The sequence below is a fragment of the Rhinolophus sinicus genome, chromosome 15, assembly GCF_057876585.1.
Source record: "Rhinolophus sinicus isolate RSI-liver-muscle chromosome 15, RSI-T2T, whole genome shotgun sequence".
Classification (NCBI taxonomy): Eukaryota; Metazoa; Chordata; class Mammalia; order Chiroptera; family Rhinolophidae; genus Rhinolophus; species Rhinolophus sinicus.
In genome coordinates this window covers 27,588,661-27,601,473 of record NC_142515.1, presented here as the reverse complement: position 1 = coordinate 27,601,473, position 12,813 = coordinate 27,588,661, and the positions used below count along the sequence as shown (strand labels likewise).

Genomic DNA, 12,813 nt, shown 5'->3' with positions numbered 1-12,813 from the left:
CCAAAAACTGACACAAGTTCACTATGACTAGGTACCAAATTAACCAATTCCTTTTCCCAAATTAGATTTATTAGACCAACAGTTCAGATGATTATAACTTCACCTGAGCCAGGCTTTAACAAAAAGTCCCATGATATGCTTGTGAATATGGCGAAAGAAACATGAGCAATTAGGCAGATTTATAGATAGATGATTAAACCATCAGACCACAGGCACATGGATTTAGCCCTGTCCTGGAATATTTTGGTCAACAATTTGTGTCCAGAGGTGACACAAATGAGGGACACATCTAACCTGTTAGATGACAGAAGATAGATTTTAAAAGCTCTTCATCAGCTTTAAGGTGAATCAAATTTAACAAGATTAAATGTAAGATGGGAACATGTGATGTCTACATATTTCTGGTGGAAATGGACAAGGGGTAGTACTTTGGTTGACCAAAGGCTTCACATGAACCAAGAGCCTAAAGTGGTTACTGAAAACAGTAGTCAAGCCTTAGCTGTATTCAGGCCTTGTGATGAACCTCAGAGAACCTCTGGAGGGGCCCACAACACAGCTCTGGGACCCCAGTAGAGCCCCCTCGAACACTCTCATTCATAACCACAGTTCCCTGGCAACACATAGAAAAATTACACACACCTGGAGGAGAGCTCGGGGTTGGGGTTAAAGAGAGGCCACCTCTTAGGATACACCTTCAGGTCACAGCCCAGGGGTGTGATGGCTGACACAACAGAAACACCTTCTAGTCGACACCTGCTATAGTCAAAGCTGGCTGTCTCAAGACTCACTCTCAAAACTAACCAGCAAAAGTACCATGCCAGCAGAGGTGGGCCAGGGAGGAGTCGATGTGTGGAGTATTTTAAATTTGGTGACAACCTTCTCTCCCAGTGACTTGTGAGTGACAAGTCAAGATCCCTGAATGGACACGCCTGGTTGGAACACTTTCTTAGCTCATCAGTCAGACAAGCATTTTTGGAGTTATTTTTTTTCAAGGAAGGGGATGTCCCTGAAGGAAATGAGTAAATGCCAAGCAGAGAATATAGCAAATCAAAATACTTCCTGATGCAGTCCAAACTCTTGGCTGATGCGCTTCCAGCTCAATACCTGGAACTTAAGACCAGCCCAGGGAGACTCAGAAATAGGCTCCCACGTGGCTGGGAGCCAAGGAGGTCCAAAGTGGCGTCAGAAACCCCTAAGATAAAGACACTGGGCTTGTTCCAAGCCACAGGATTTCTGAGCTAAAGGGGGCACTGGACATCATCTAGTTCTTAATTTTTTAAAAAAGGTGAAGGGGAGATGGACCTGCGAAGGGGAAGCAGTGCTGCAGAACTCCCGAAAGTAATGAAGAATTTGAAGACCCTGCCTGGTCTCCACAGTACTTTTTCCAAAATGGAATTTTTTTTTTTTTTCTTTTTTGCTATGTACTGTTTGGTTAGTTAACAGAGGCGCCCAAAAGTTCAAATCAGTCACCCCCCACCCTCAGTGCTCAATGAGTGTCCCTTCCAGTCCTGGAACTGACCCTGAGGTACTTTGGAACAAGGGTGATGGGGACAGAGTCCAGATGACCCACAGTGAATTGGAACCAACCTCACAAAAGTGCGTCATCCATGAACAGGCAGTAAGGGAACCAGCCACACCCCAGCAACGCTGAGGCTTTAACCCAAAACAGAACACTCTCAACATCCAATATTATCCAAAAGCTCAGAGACAAGTTTTGGAGACGGAAAATATGCAAACAAGCATTTCTAGACACTCTACGTTATATCCAGTTCTCCAAGGATGGGTCTGGAAACCAACAAATTCACTTTTTTTAACCAACACTAAATGGCTCCGACAAGTGTCCACTCTCTCTCCTAAGGCTTCCCTTTTTCAGTGCTCTTACTCCCAGAAGGAAACTTTCATCGCACACTACCGGTCTTTAACACGCTAAACCAGGACAATTTGGAGACAGAAGTCGCAGTGACAGCAGCCAGAGGGGCTGAAGCAAAAAGCACCAAATACTTGAACCACAAATCTTGAATCTGCAATTCCTCTATTTACTTAGAAACCGTTGCTGATGCTTACCCCAACCAAAGATAAACTAGGACAAACCCGGAAAGGGAAGGGGAAGCAGTGAGATAAGGGCGGTTGTAAACCTGGCACCGTGCAGAGGAAAAGCTCCTCGGGTTGTCAGGACACTGTTTTCCTCTCTACAAGAAAAATGGGTAACAGACCACTATGAATAGTGACTCAAGGCTGTAAGCAGGAGCTAAGCAGAGGCAGAGGCTTGTCATCTTCACACACTTAGAAGTCATCCACAGACACATTTGGAGACTGTTTTATGGTGGAAAGAACATGGCATTTGGAGTCAGAAGAGGTGAATGGGCTTCCTGGCTCTGCCTCAGGCAAGCTGTGTGATATCAGGCCAGGCACTCAACCTCTCTGAGTTTCAGTTCTGTGAACCATAAAATGAAATGAGTTGGACTAGCTGATCTCGTAGTTTTCTTCCAGTTCTAACATTCTGTTATACAACTAATACGAAGCAGTTCTGCCTCCATTCAGCAAGCATTTGCTGAATTCTCATACCTTCTGTATGTCAGGTATTATGCTGGGTACAAGAACAGTCGTTCACTCAAGGAACATTCTGACCACATACAAGAGCAGATTGTGAACAAGCTTCTACAGTACAGAAGGAGAGATGTGTGGAAAGGGCAATGGGTCAACTGACCCAGCAGAGAATGGAGCAGACGGCAATCAGGAACAGCTGCCCAGGAGTGATGCCCAGGCCGGGCTTAAAGTAAGAGGTAATTAAGCCAAAGAAAAGGGCAAAAGTAATAACATGCACAAAGCACAGTAATGGCCCAACGGGCATGCATGGTGGGAGCAGTTCTGAGATAGAGGCTCTTCTAAGCCATGTTAAGAAGAGCTACGGCCCAGCACCCCAGATCTCCCACCCCCTGTTCACCTTAACTTCTCCCTATGTAGCCACATTCTCAGGGCTGGCATATGACAACACCAGGTGAACCACCAAGCAACCATCCAACCCCTGCCCCCCAGCTTCCCCTTTCATCTCCGAGTTGCATGGCCAGGCCACACCTGCCGTACATAGAAGCTTCCTACCAGTCACTCAGCAGGCCTTGCTTTCAGCTCTTGCTCAGCCCCTAGTGCCCAACCCACGGCAGCTGTTCCAAATAGTTTCCATCTTCCTCAGAGCAGCAACTGCATCCCACCCGCCCCACTCATGCTCAGTAGATGATTCCCACCTCCTCGGTTCCCGGGAATGACTGTCCAAGCGCGGCTCCCATAGCAACCCTTCTGCCCACCTGCCCTAAGTTCCTTCCTAAATAGCCCAGGCCAAGCTGTGGGTATCTCTGTTCACAAGTACAAAAGAAAAAACAGAAACCACAGTCATCAACCAGTGCAGTCTGTTGCCCATGCTTCTGACTGGGCTCTGAAACAAGCACTCTGAAGTAGAATAAGGTATATGGTTGTACTCTGCCTGCCAAAAAGCACTATGTAAATATTATTAGCAACTCCATAACTGTTGGCTGAATAAATAAGGAAACAAGTCAATGAATTTGATGTTAAAGAGGCAGTGTAAAGAGTTGTGAAACACACAGTACCTTCAGGCATGCGAACCAAGAATGCAGCCTAGAATTCTGCCAAGAAGATCCTTTCTATAACACAATGGCAAGGTCTTGGCCAGCCTGGTCTCTGGTTCCTTCTCTGCTCCTACACACAAAGCCCATTTAATGCCAACCCAAGCAGCACTGAATCAGTTTAGTGCCATTTATTTCTGAAATGTACTTCCTAAAACAAACAATATATTTACTATAAAATACATACTCAGTAGTTTTAATATGTATTGCATGCATATTACACTTACACTGTGTGTATTTATTTTTCTATGCTCTCAGTGCCATTACAGGCTCTCAGCCAATGACAAGAAGCACAACAGCCTCTCAGCCGACTGCTGACACAGCCCCACTGCAAAACGCCCTTAGCAGCCTCCATGGCACCATCCTGCGCTGGGCATGTTCTACCACACGTATGGTTTACTCTGCCGTTTATTTTTTGTTCTGGTCAACAATTTTGACTCATAATGGTCAAGAGATGGTATGCAATTGGTGTTAGACCTGCCGCAATGAAATAAAGGAAAAGTATCATGTAGGATTATAAAATTCAAGTGTTATGGTAGTCAACCAGTGAACATGGGTCAACTTATAAACCCAGGAACACCACTCATTCTACAGAATGCTAAGAAGATAAAAATCCTTCTGCCTAGTTCACTTCTGCACCATGTACTAAACAGAGCTAAGTGAGTTCTCTCCCAGTGCTATGCGTTCAGGGTTGCACCGTGAACTCAAAACTCATTATATTTAGTTCTTTTTTCGTGTTTATTATAGGTAACCATGAGGAATAAATGATGTCATTAGGAACCTTTCTCCACTGACACTCTGCTCGTCTAATCCCATAGAAATTGTTATGTAGCCAGTAAACACTCCAGAGTTTCCCACAACTCATGCCCAGCACTGAGTGAATGCTTCATGTGATAGAAGAATTCTAGATTGTTAGAATTTGAGGGAAACCCAAATAATGATCTCATTTTATATAAGAAACAAGCTACTCTAGGTTGTCCTAGGGTAGGTGGCAAGATGGCCACGGTGAGACTTCTAGCTTCCTCGTCTCCTCAGCCCTTGCCCAGCACACCAAACGTCTATCACGAGCTCTCCCCCTAAATCCAAGAAGCTAAAAATGAAAAAGGGTAGAGATGCTGTCTCCATCCTGGCTGGCATTTAGTTTTCAGTAGTTTACAATAATAATATTAGAAGGAAAAAGGCGTTATTAGAAGAAATAGAAAATGCTGATCACAATCACTCATAAAATGGGAATGAATTAGATTAAATTCACATAATTATTAAAATGTTAGGTTGGTTTGTTGGTTTTGTCTTGTTTATGTGAAGTTCCTTTCCTGCAATCTACTGGATACTTTGGAAGGTACTCGATCCCAAAAAACTAGCAACACTCTTTCCTTAAATTGGTGACTTCTGTCATCCAATTTTATATTTTTGTCTGCTTATTGTAAAAAGGGAAAAAAATCTAAGAATGTTCAGCTCCTTCAAGTTCAGTAGTTCAGTTATATTTGAAAGAGGAAAAAAAAACCTGGAAATATTTTAGAGTAAACCTAATTAGTAGATTTGTATAAATGTTCCCAACATGGTAATTTTATGAGCAAACCACATTATACAGACTACATGATATGTTCCAAAACTAATATAATGATTTGGTATTACAAAATACAAAAATACAAAAAATTCTATTATTGCTTTCCTTCCTTCCCCTCTTATTTGAAAATGCACAAATCTCTTTAAGGAGAAAAACATTTGTTTCACAACTCCACTGCTCCAACTCTTTTTCTCCCTCATTTGAAATTTAGTTTCTATTATTTAAAAATGAGGCTACCAAAATGATGTTTGGCTGAATGTCAAGATCCCTTGATTTTTCAAGATAAGTTTTTAAACTGAAACTGTAAATCAGGGGTTATAAAACCAAAAGCCTGAAAAGGCCAAACAGGTAAGAGACGGGTAGTGTGGGGACTCCAGCACAGTGGGAATCGCATGTTCCCACATGCGGAGATAACTGCTGGTCGTCTGGTCATCCAGCCCACGCTGTTCCTTACAAGAAAATGGCCCAATAGTGGTAGGTAGTCTAATGGTCAAGAGTAGCTAGAAATCAAATTATGTGAAATTTCCTGGCTTTTATAATGCCGGCCACTTCAAAACTTAAATCATGGTATTTTATGGGCAGTTAGTTTACAACCTGCCGTAAAGGACAGAATGCTATACACGTGATTAACTTAGGGAACAAATGCAACGAACATATAGAAACACAAATTTTGTTGGAAAATGACTGAAGGTTGTTCTCTACATACTTTTTAAAAAAAACCTGTATTCCCCAATAATAAGTTTTCTCTGGGCCAGGGGAGGAGGGAAGGGAGAATAAATGAACTTGAGGAAAAAATGAAATTAGCTATTAGAAAGCAAAAAGGGTAAAGGTGCCTCTACTTCATTTAAAAAAGAAAAAGAGCAATTCATATAAGAGTATTTCCAGCTTCTGAGTCCACATTGAGACAATTTTGGAAGCTACAAATTTCATAAAGTTAGGCTGCCTTGAACATAACTATCTCCCCTAAACTACCTCCATCTAATAGATATGCCATCCTAGAGCGGGTACCTGCCACTCAGAGCTATCCAGATGCAGTCAGTTATAATGGTATGCTTATAGCTTGTGTCACTAAGTTAGAAGGCACGATAACTGGTTGGGGAGTGTCACCTCCTAAAAATGTAACTATTATATATGCAAATTGTGTATGTGCATATGTGCCTTACAAGGCACATATAACCCCTCCCCCCAAAAGCCTAAGACCCAATACCTAACTGATTATAATAGTGAAAGTTCAGTTGTGAAAGTTCAAGCACAGATAATGCAGTCATTTTTTTCAAGCATATCTCTGCAGGAACCGTTTTTTATTTAATCACTGCCACAATCAGCAGACCAGAGAAAGTCTCTGAGTGAGGAAAACAGAGTGAGTCATCTCTATGTTGATAAGGAGACTGCAGGGTGAGGGCACTGCTGTGAAGTAGGTATCAGATGGTGCCTTGTCAAATTAGCCGGAGGGGCAATCAGAATGATTTCTTCCCATGACATTTAGTAATCACTGGAGATGATGTTGATCTCCTTATTTTAATGACAACCCCAACCAAGTCCAATCTAATGTTCGCTTCCCCAAATCAGGGGAAAGAAGGAAAGACAAAAGATGTGTTTCACTCTCTATTTGTAGTCACTAGATGGAAAAGGAGAAAATATCTTGGTTTTACGCATAGCCAGCAAAGGTGATACAACTTTCCCATTTGTTTAAAAAGTACAAAGTCAAATGTGTGAATCTCTTGTAGAAGTATCAACACCTAAGAAATGTCACCGCTGCACAAAGTGGATATCAGGTCTTTGTTGGGTACAATAACTTTGGCCAGAAAGTGGCCTTATGAACCTCTGGTGACCCAAACCAATATGGCAACCCAGGGAGGTTAACTTTCAGACAATGATCCCCGCAGAAGCTGCCCCAACAGCACACACTCCAAACACCAGTGGAGTGATCAACAACATTGCTCCTAGACACTGAATTCTAGCCTTCACTTTTTGAAAGGTGACAACTCACGCAAATTCCATTTTGAGCATTTTCCTACAGTAGCCTTGATTCTTATGATGAGGAAAATGAGTTGGGCTTGCTTTTAAATTTGGCTGAACCCTGGGGTTAGAAACATTGTGTTAGAAACCCACAATGGATTCCAAATCCCCTGTCCTGTTCCACAATGCAATTAGACTTTACTCTAAAGGGCGGCAGAGGGCTATGCAGTTGAAATGGCCATAATTTGTGGCTTAACTCATAACAACTATAGCTCCTATCAAATCCATATTTGTTGAAAGTAGCTAAATAAAATACAGGCCAGAAACAGCCTTAAATCTGTTTTCGAAGGAAGGAAGGAAGGAAGGAAGGAAGGAAGGAAGGAAGGAAGGAAGGAAGGAAGGAAGGGAGGAAGGAATTGGCTTGATTGACATATCCCCTGAAATTCAACTTAAAGAAGCCTCATCCCAAGTTGCTGATGAACATTAACAGGACGGTGAATAAGCAATGAACTTGATCAAAACACACATCAAGCAAGAGCACTTACTTAGAAAACCAAGTAGTGAAGGGACTTTCCATATTTCTACATCAGGTATTAAGCCTAAAGGAGATAATATTATGCTTTTTAAAGCTAATACATAAACATAATATAAAAATAAATTAGAAGTACAAAAGGTACATAGTGAAAAGTCTCCTTCCTACACCACTGCCCTCCCCACAAGGCTCCTCTTCCCTAATATCTCCTGAGACGGTACATGCACTGTACCATCTGGACTGTCCATGGACTGTTCCGCTTTTAGCTTAAGGAGGACTCCACCGGTTTTTAAATGCCCCACCACTCCACGTCCCTAGGGGCATGAGAAGGTACCATCCTTTTATTCTTAAAATCACTTACTGAGAAAATAAGCAGGGAGGAGAAATCCTCCCCAATCTGACTGCCAGTAAGTTTCATTTCTTTTTTTAATCTTATTTAGGTTCCACTCGGTGGGAATACAAATGAAAACCAGGGTGGATGTCAACTGTCATGAATACCATTTCACTAAAACCTTCATTTTGCCATAAACTGCTGGCTAGAGATATACTGCCTAAGAGAACGCTACACAATCATGCTCATTTTTCAGAGATTAGATGCCCCAAAGTCCCATTGAGAATATTTTCACCGAATATGAGGGTCTTGAAATACATGTAAAAGCAAGTTAGGGCTGTGCATTTCCCAAGCGATTTGAAACAGCACAGTTTAGAATGCTGCTTATCACACTGCCCTCAATAGCGCACTGATTTCCCATTCTTTTGTCATTTCCACAAAGGGCCTGAAAAGACCAGGCCTGGGGAAAAAGTGAAAATGTTTTCAAAGGGAATCTTGAGAATATTCAAAAAAGCCTGGGGGGAGGGCTAAACTGGGAGGCCCTCCAGGGCAGTCAGAGACCCCCAGGGCAAAGAGAGGAGGCTGGCAGGCTCTGAGCTGGTAACTGGGGGAAGGAGGTAAAACTGCCCATGGGGGCTGGAGATAACAAGACTGAAAAGACAACAGAAGCCCACAAATAGATGAAAATGTGTGATTCGGAACTGCTTTACTCCTATCAGCCAACAGCAGTAGAAGAGGGGTATGGGTGGTACTTGAAACATACAGTTATTACAACCATCAGAGTATATTTTTGCTGCTTTTTATCTTGTAGCATTTATCCTTGATATTTCAAAAATATCTTCAATATTTCCTAAATTGAGGCACTGCAGATCATGGTGCCTGTTTTGCTTTCTTCACAGAATTTTATCACATCTAACTTTCATTGTAACAGGATTGATTTTCCGGCATGTTTTTCACTTAGTGAACCTTCATTTAATGAACTTCCGGATGATATGATTATAGGATGAAAAAAATCTGAAACATATTAACAGTGAATTAAACTTAACAGTCATCAAAATAGCTTGTAAAAGTTCCAGTGCATACAAAGGAGAGTGTAGTTTACAAGCTATTGGCAAAGAATGCTGGATCTTTCTGCTTGCCAGGCAAAGGCACAGCCATGTGCCAATTGCATAAATGCAGCTTATAATTCACTTAGCTGACCAGATTTAAAACTATGCAATTCTAAAACTAATATTCATATATATATATATATATATATATATATATATATATATAGAGAGAGAGAGAGAGAGAGAGAGAGAGAGAGAGAGAGAGAGAGAGAGAGGGAGGGAGAGAGGGAGAGGGAGAGAGGGAGAGAATTGACATACAACATTGCATTAGTTGCATTAATTTCAGGTATACAACATCATTCAATATTTGTATACATTGTGGAATGATCAGCATAACTCTAGTTAACATCTGTCACCTTACATAGTTACAGAAGCTTTTTCTTGTGATGAGAACTTTTAAGATCCACTCTCTCAGCAACTTTCAAATATTAAGTATAGTCACCATACTGTACATTACATCCCTATGACTTGTTTATTTTATGACTGGAAGACTATATATTTTGACTCACTTCACCCATTTTGCCCACTCCCCACTCCCTGCCTCTGGCAACCGCCAATCTGTTCCCTGTATCTATGAGCTAAAAGTTCTTGATTTGAGGGAGTCACAGTATTTCTAATTTTTTTAATATAAGGAGAGGCTTTGTTACTACTTTTATATCACACTATCTTATTTAAATAATTTATATTTGCATTACATGGAATCATACCATATTCATTAGCATGTGTCTTCATTTACTTCTTAGTAGGGATTTTATATGGAAAATCCACGCTTTGCCTTTCCTCTTTTCTGTCCAAATCCCACCTATCCCTCCTTTCTCTCCCTAGGTAATCTTATCCAGTCTCATCGTTTTAAATACCACCTACATTCAGATGACTCTCAAAGGTACCATTTCCGGCCACAGGCAACTCTACATCTCTACGAGAATATCAAATGGGCATCTCAAATTTAACAAGTCCTAAAAGGACTCTAGGGTCCTCCCAAACTTCCCTCTTTGTTCCCCATCTTGGTAAATAGCAACATCACTCACCCAAATACACTGGCTCTCATCCTTGACTCTTCTTTTTGCTCATATCCCACACCCAACCCAGCCGGTCTATCTTCAATATTTCCTGAGCTTGACCACTTCACGTCATTCTACAACTACCACACGAATCCCAGCCATGCCCCTATCTTTTGCTTGGACCACAGGCAGGGCCTCCTGGAGGTTACACCAATTCTACTCTTGTCCCAAAGTCTATTCTCCACCCAGGACCCAGAAAAATCACTTTAAAGCACAAAGGAGATCACATCACTATTCTACTCAAACTTCTCCAGTGGTAACCAATCACACTCCGAGTAAAATCTAAACTCCTTCTCATGGCCTACGAGATCTGGCTCCCACCTACCACTGATCTCATTTTATATCAATCTCCCTCCCCATAACTATTCCCAGCTCAAAGCCAGCCAAACTGGCTGTCCTACTCTTCCTCTATCATGCCAAGCTCTGCCGACATCAAAAGTTTTTCCTTTTGCTTGCTGTTCCCTCTGCCTAAACACTCAAACCTAGATTCCTTCACTCCATTCAGATCTCTGCACAAAACCTCTGCCCTTCTTCCTCCCTGCCTTAACACCCCCCCCCCAACCTTTGCAGACCACTCTTTCAAAAGAGCCACTCCAGCCCTTCCCTTTTTTTCTTTTTTCCCACCATGTATTATTAGCTGGAATTATATTATCTATTTAGTTATTTACTTCATTCATAAAACAATGCTGAATGAGCGCCTATCATGTGCAAAGTGCTCTTCTCAGCTGGGGATACAGCGGTGAATAAGATACGCAAAGATTCCTGCCCTCCTGCAGCTCACATTCTTGTGTGTCATCCCCACTCGAATTTACACTCCAGGGGAACAAGGACACAGTCTGTCTTGTGGCCACTGACTCTCCTGTGCCCAGAGCAGTGCCTGAGCACAGAGTGGGCACTGACACATATTTGCTGAATGGGTAATGTGTCCCACCCACCAGAGGCCATCTGCTTCCCTGGGGACTCCCACCACAGAGCTCTCCCTGCCTACCAGATGGGATTCCAGTTATGGTACCCACAATGTTCCCCATGTCCCTTTAGATACAGTGATCTGGACAGTTAGTCTCCCATGTCTGAGATGGGTCTCTAACCCTGGGCCTCCCTTCCATCCTGCTCCAGCCCCCAGCAACTTGTAAGCTCCCAAGGTGGCTGTGCCACTGGAATTTGTCCCACAGTGTCACCAGAGCACCTGGTCCACATGGTGGGAACTGACCAGGCAGTCAAGCGTCAAACACGCCAGCTCTTCTCAACAAAGAGTCTCTAGAATCAAGATGCACAGGTCAAGCTGCCTCTGGCTCATGGTGGAGCCCCTCAATAGCTCACCTGAGACCTTCAACATCAACTAGCTAGCAGGCTTCGAAGCATTCCCATCTCAGCTTTGGAACACACTCCTGTTAAGGACATATTTTTGCCCCTTTCAACTGCCAAAAAGGCAAGACATTTACCTGCTGTGATGAGGAAATAACTTCCTTTCTAAAAAGGAAGAACATTTGTTAACTGTGAAATTATCTGATCTCAAACAAAAATGAAGGTAACTATGAAATGTAATTAATTTATCTTTCAAAAAAACAGCAGCTGCAGTGGTAAGAAGAGAAAAAAAAAAGCAAATATCTTGAACAACCACTCTGGAGGTCTCAGAAAATAGGTAGCTAAAATCCATTTTCAAAATATGTATTCACGTTTTAATTTATTTGTTAGCCTAGAACTGCCCTGCCAAATAGGATTATGTTATATTTACCCAGCACTTTATTGCCTTTGAAGCATTCTCACAAATGCAATTTCTTTTTAGCAGGACAGAATACATTTCTCTGTCTGGGGCCCAGAAGGTCAAACAATTACCTAAGATCCTACACTAAAAGTGGCAGAATCACGTAGGTACCCGCAGTCAGATATGCCTCGGTCCAGCTCAGTGTCCTTCCTTTCCTTCTATAACGGAAAGGATAGTGCAGTTGCCTGAAAATCACATTCTATAGTCCACTGAAAATATTTCCCTCACTGCAGAAGAAAAAAAATACATATATTCACCAGTGGTTTACAGTGGTAGAAAGATTCATTGGTCCTGGAGCTCTGGACAGAGAGGGTTTCTCAGGTTCTTCCAACAAATGCCACCTCCTGCAATGACAAACATACAGAACATTTGGAGTGAATCAGATACCCTGTGGCCTCTCTCCAAGGAGGCCATCCAAACACCAATTGCAAGGTACCCTGCTTAGACCCAAAGCCCCCATCCTCTCCTTCCAGCCAATTCCCTTCATACCCTAGCTTTCCTAAGTAGAACAAGAATCTTCAGTTCACCAGCTGAAATGGTCCCTCTTGGAATCACTGAATCTTGGGCAGAAAGAAGCTATAGAGATCATCTATAACAGGGATTACAAACTGAAAGCTTAGTGGGTCACCTCTAGCCTGTAGAGATACTACAGTGAGTCACAGGATATTTAAAAAATACAAGCCAAAACTAAAATAATCAGAGATGTCACATAAAACCCAGACTCCTGGAATCCAGAATTCTGTGCTTCTCTTAAAAAAAATGGATCTGTCAAAGTGGCCCACATTCACACCTGAAAATGATCAGCTGGTGATCAGTAGTAGCTGCTCTTCAGACAGGCTTGGCTACTCCAA

At 42.2% G+C, this 12,813-nt stretch overlaps 1 protein-coding gene across 39 annotated transcripts in view; it reads right to left on the bottom strand.

Annotated features, from left to right (window-relative positions):
• The window catches only part of SORBS1 (sorbin and SH3 domain containing 1), a 221,392-nt gene that overhangs the window by 150,574 nt on the left and 58,005 nt on the right, over nt 1–12,813 (bottom strand). For 20 of the 39 annotated variants that reach the window (XM_074339327.2, XM_074339359.2, XM_074339347.2 and 17 more), the window contains exon 2: nt 12,220–12,306. The exons of the other annotated variants lie outside the window; for them this stretch is intronic. The gene's annotated coding sequence lies outside the window, so the exon portion shown is untranslated. The remainder of the gene's footprint in view (nt 1–12,219; nt 12,307–12,813) is intronic. 39 annotated transcript variants of the gene reach the window in all.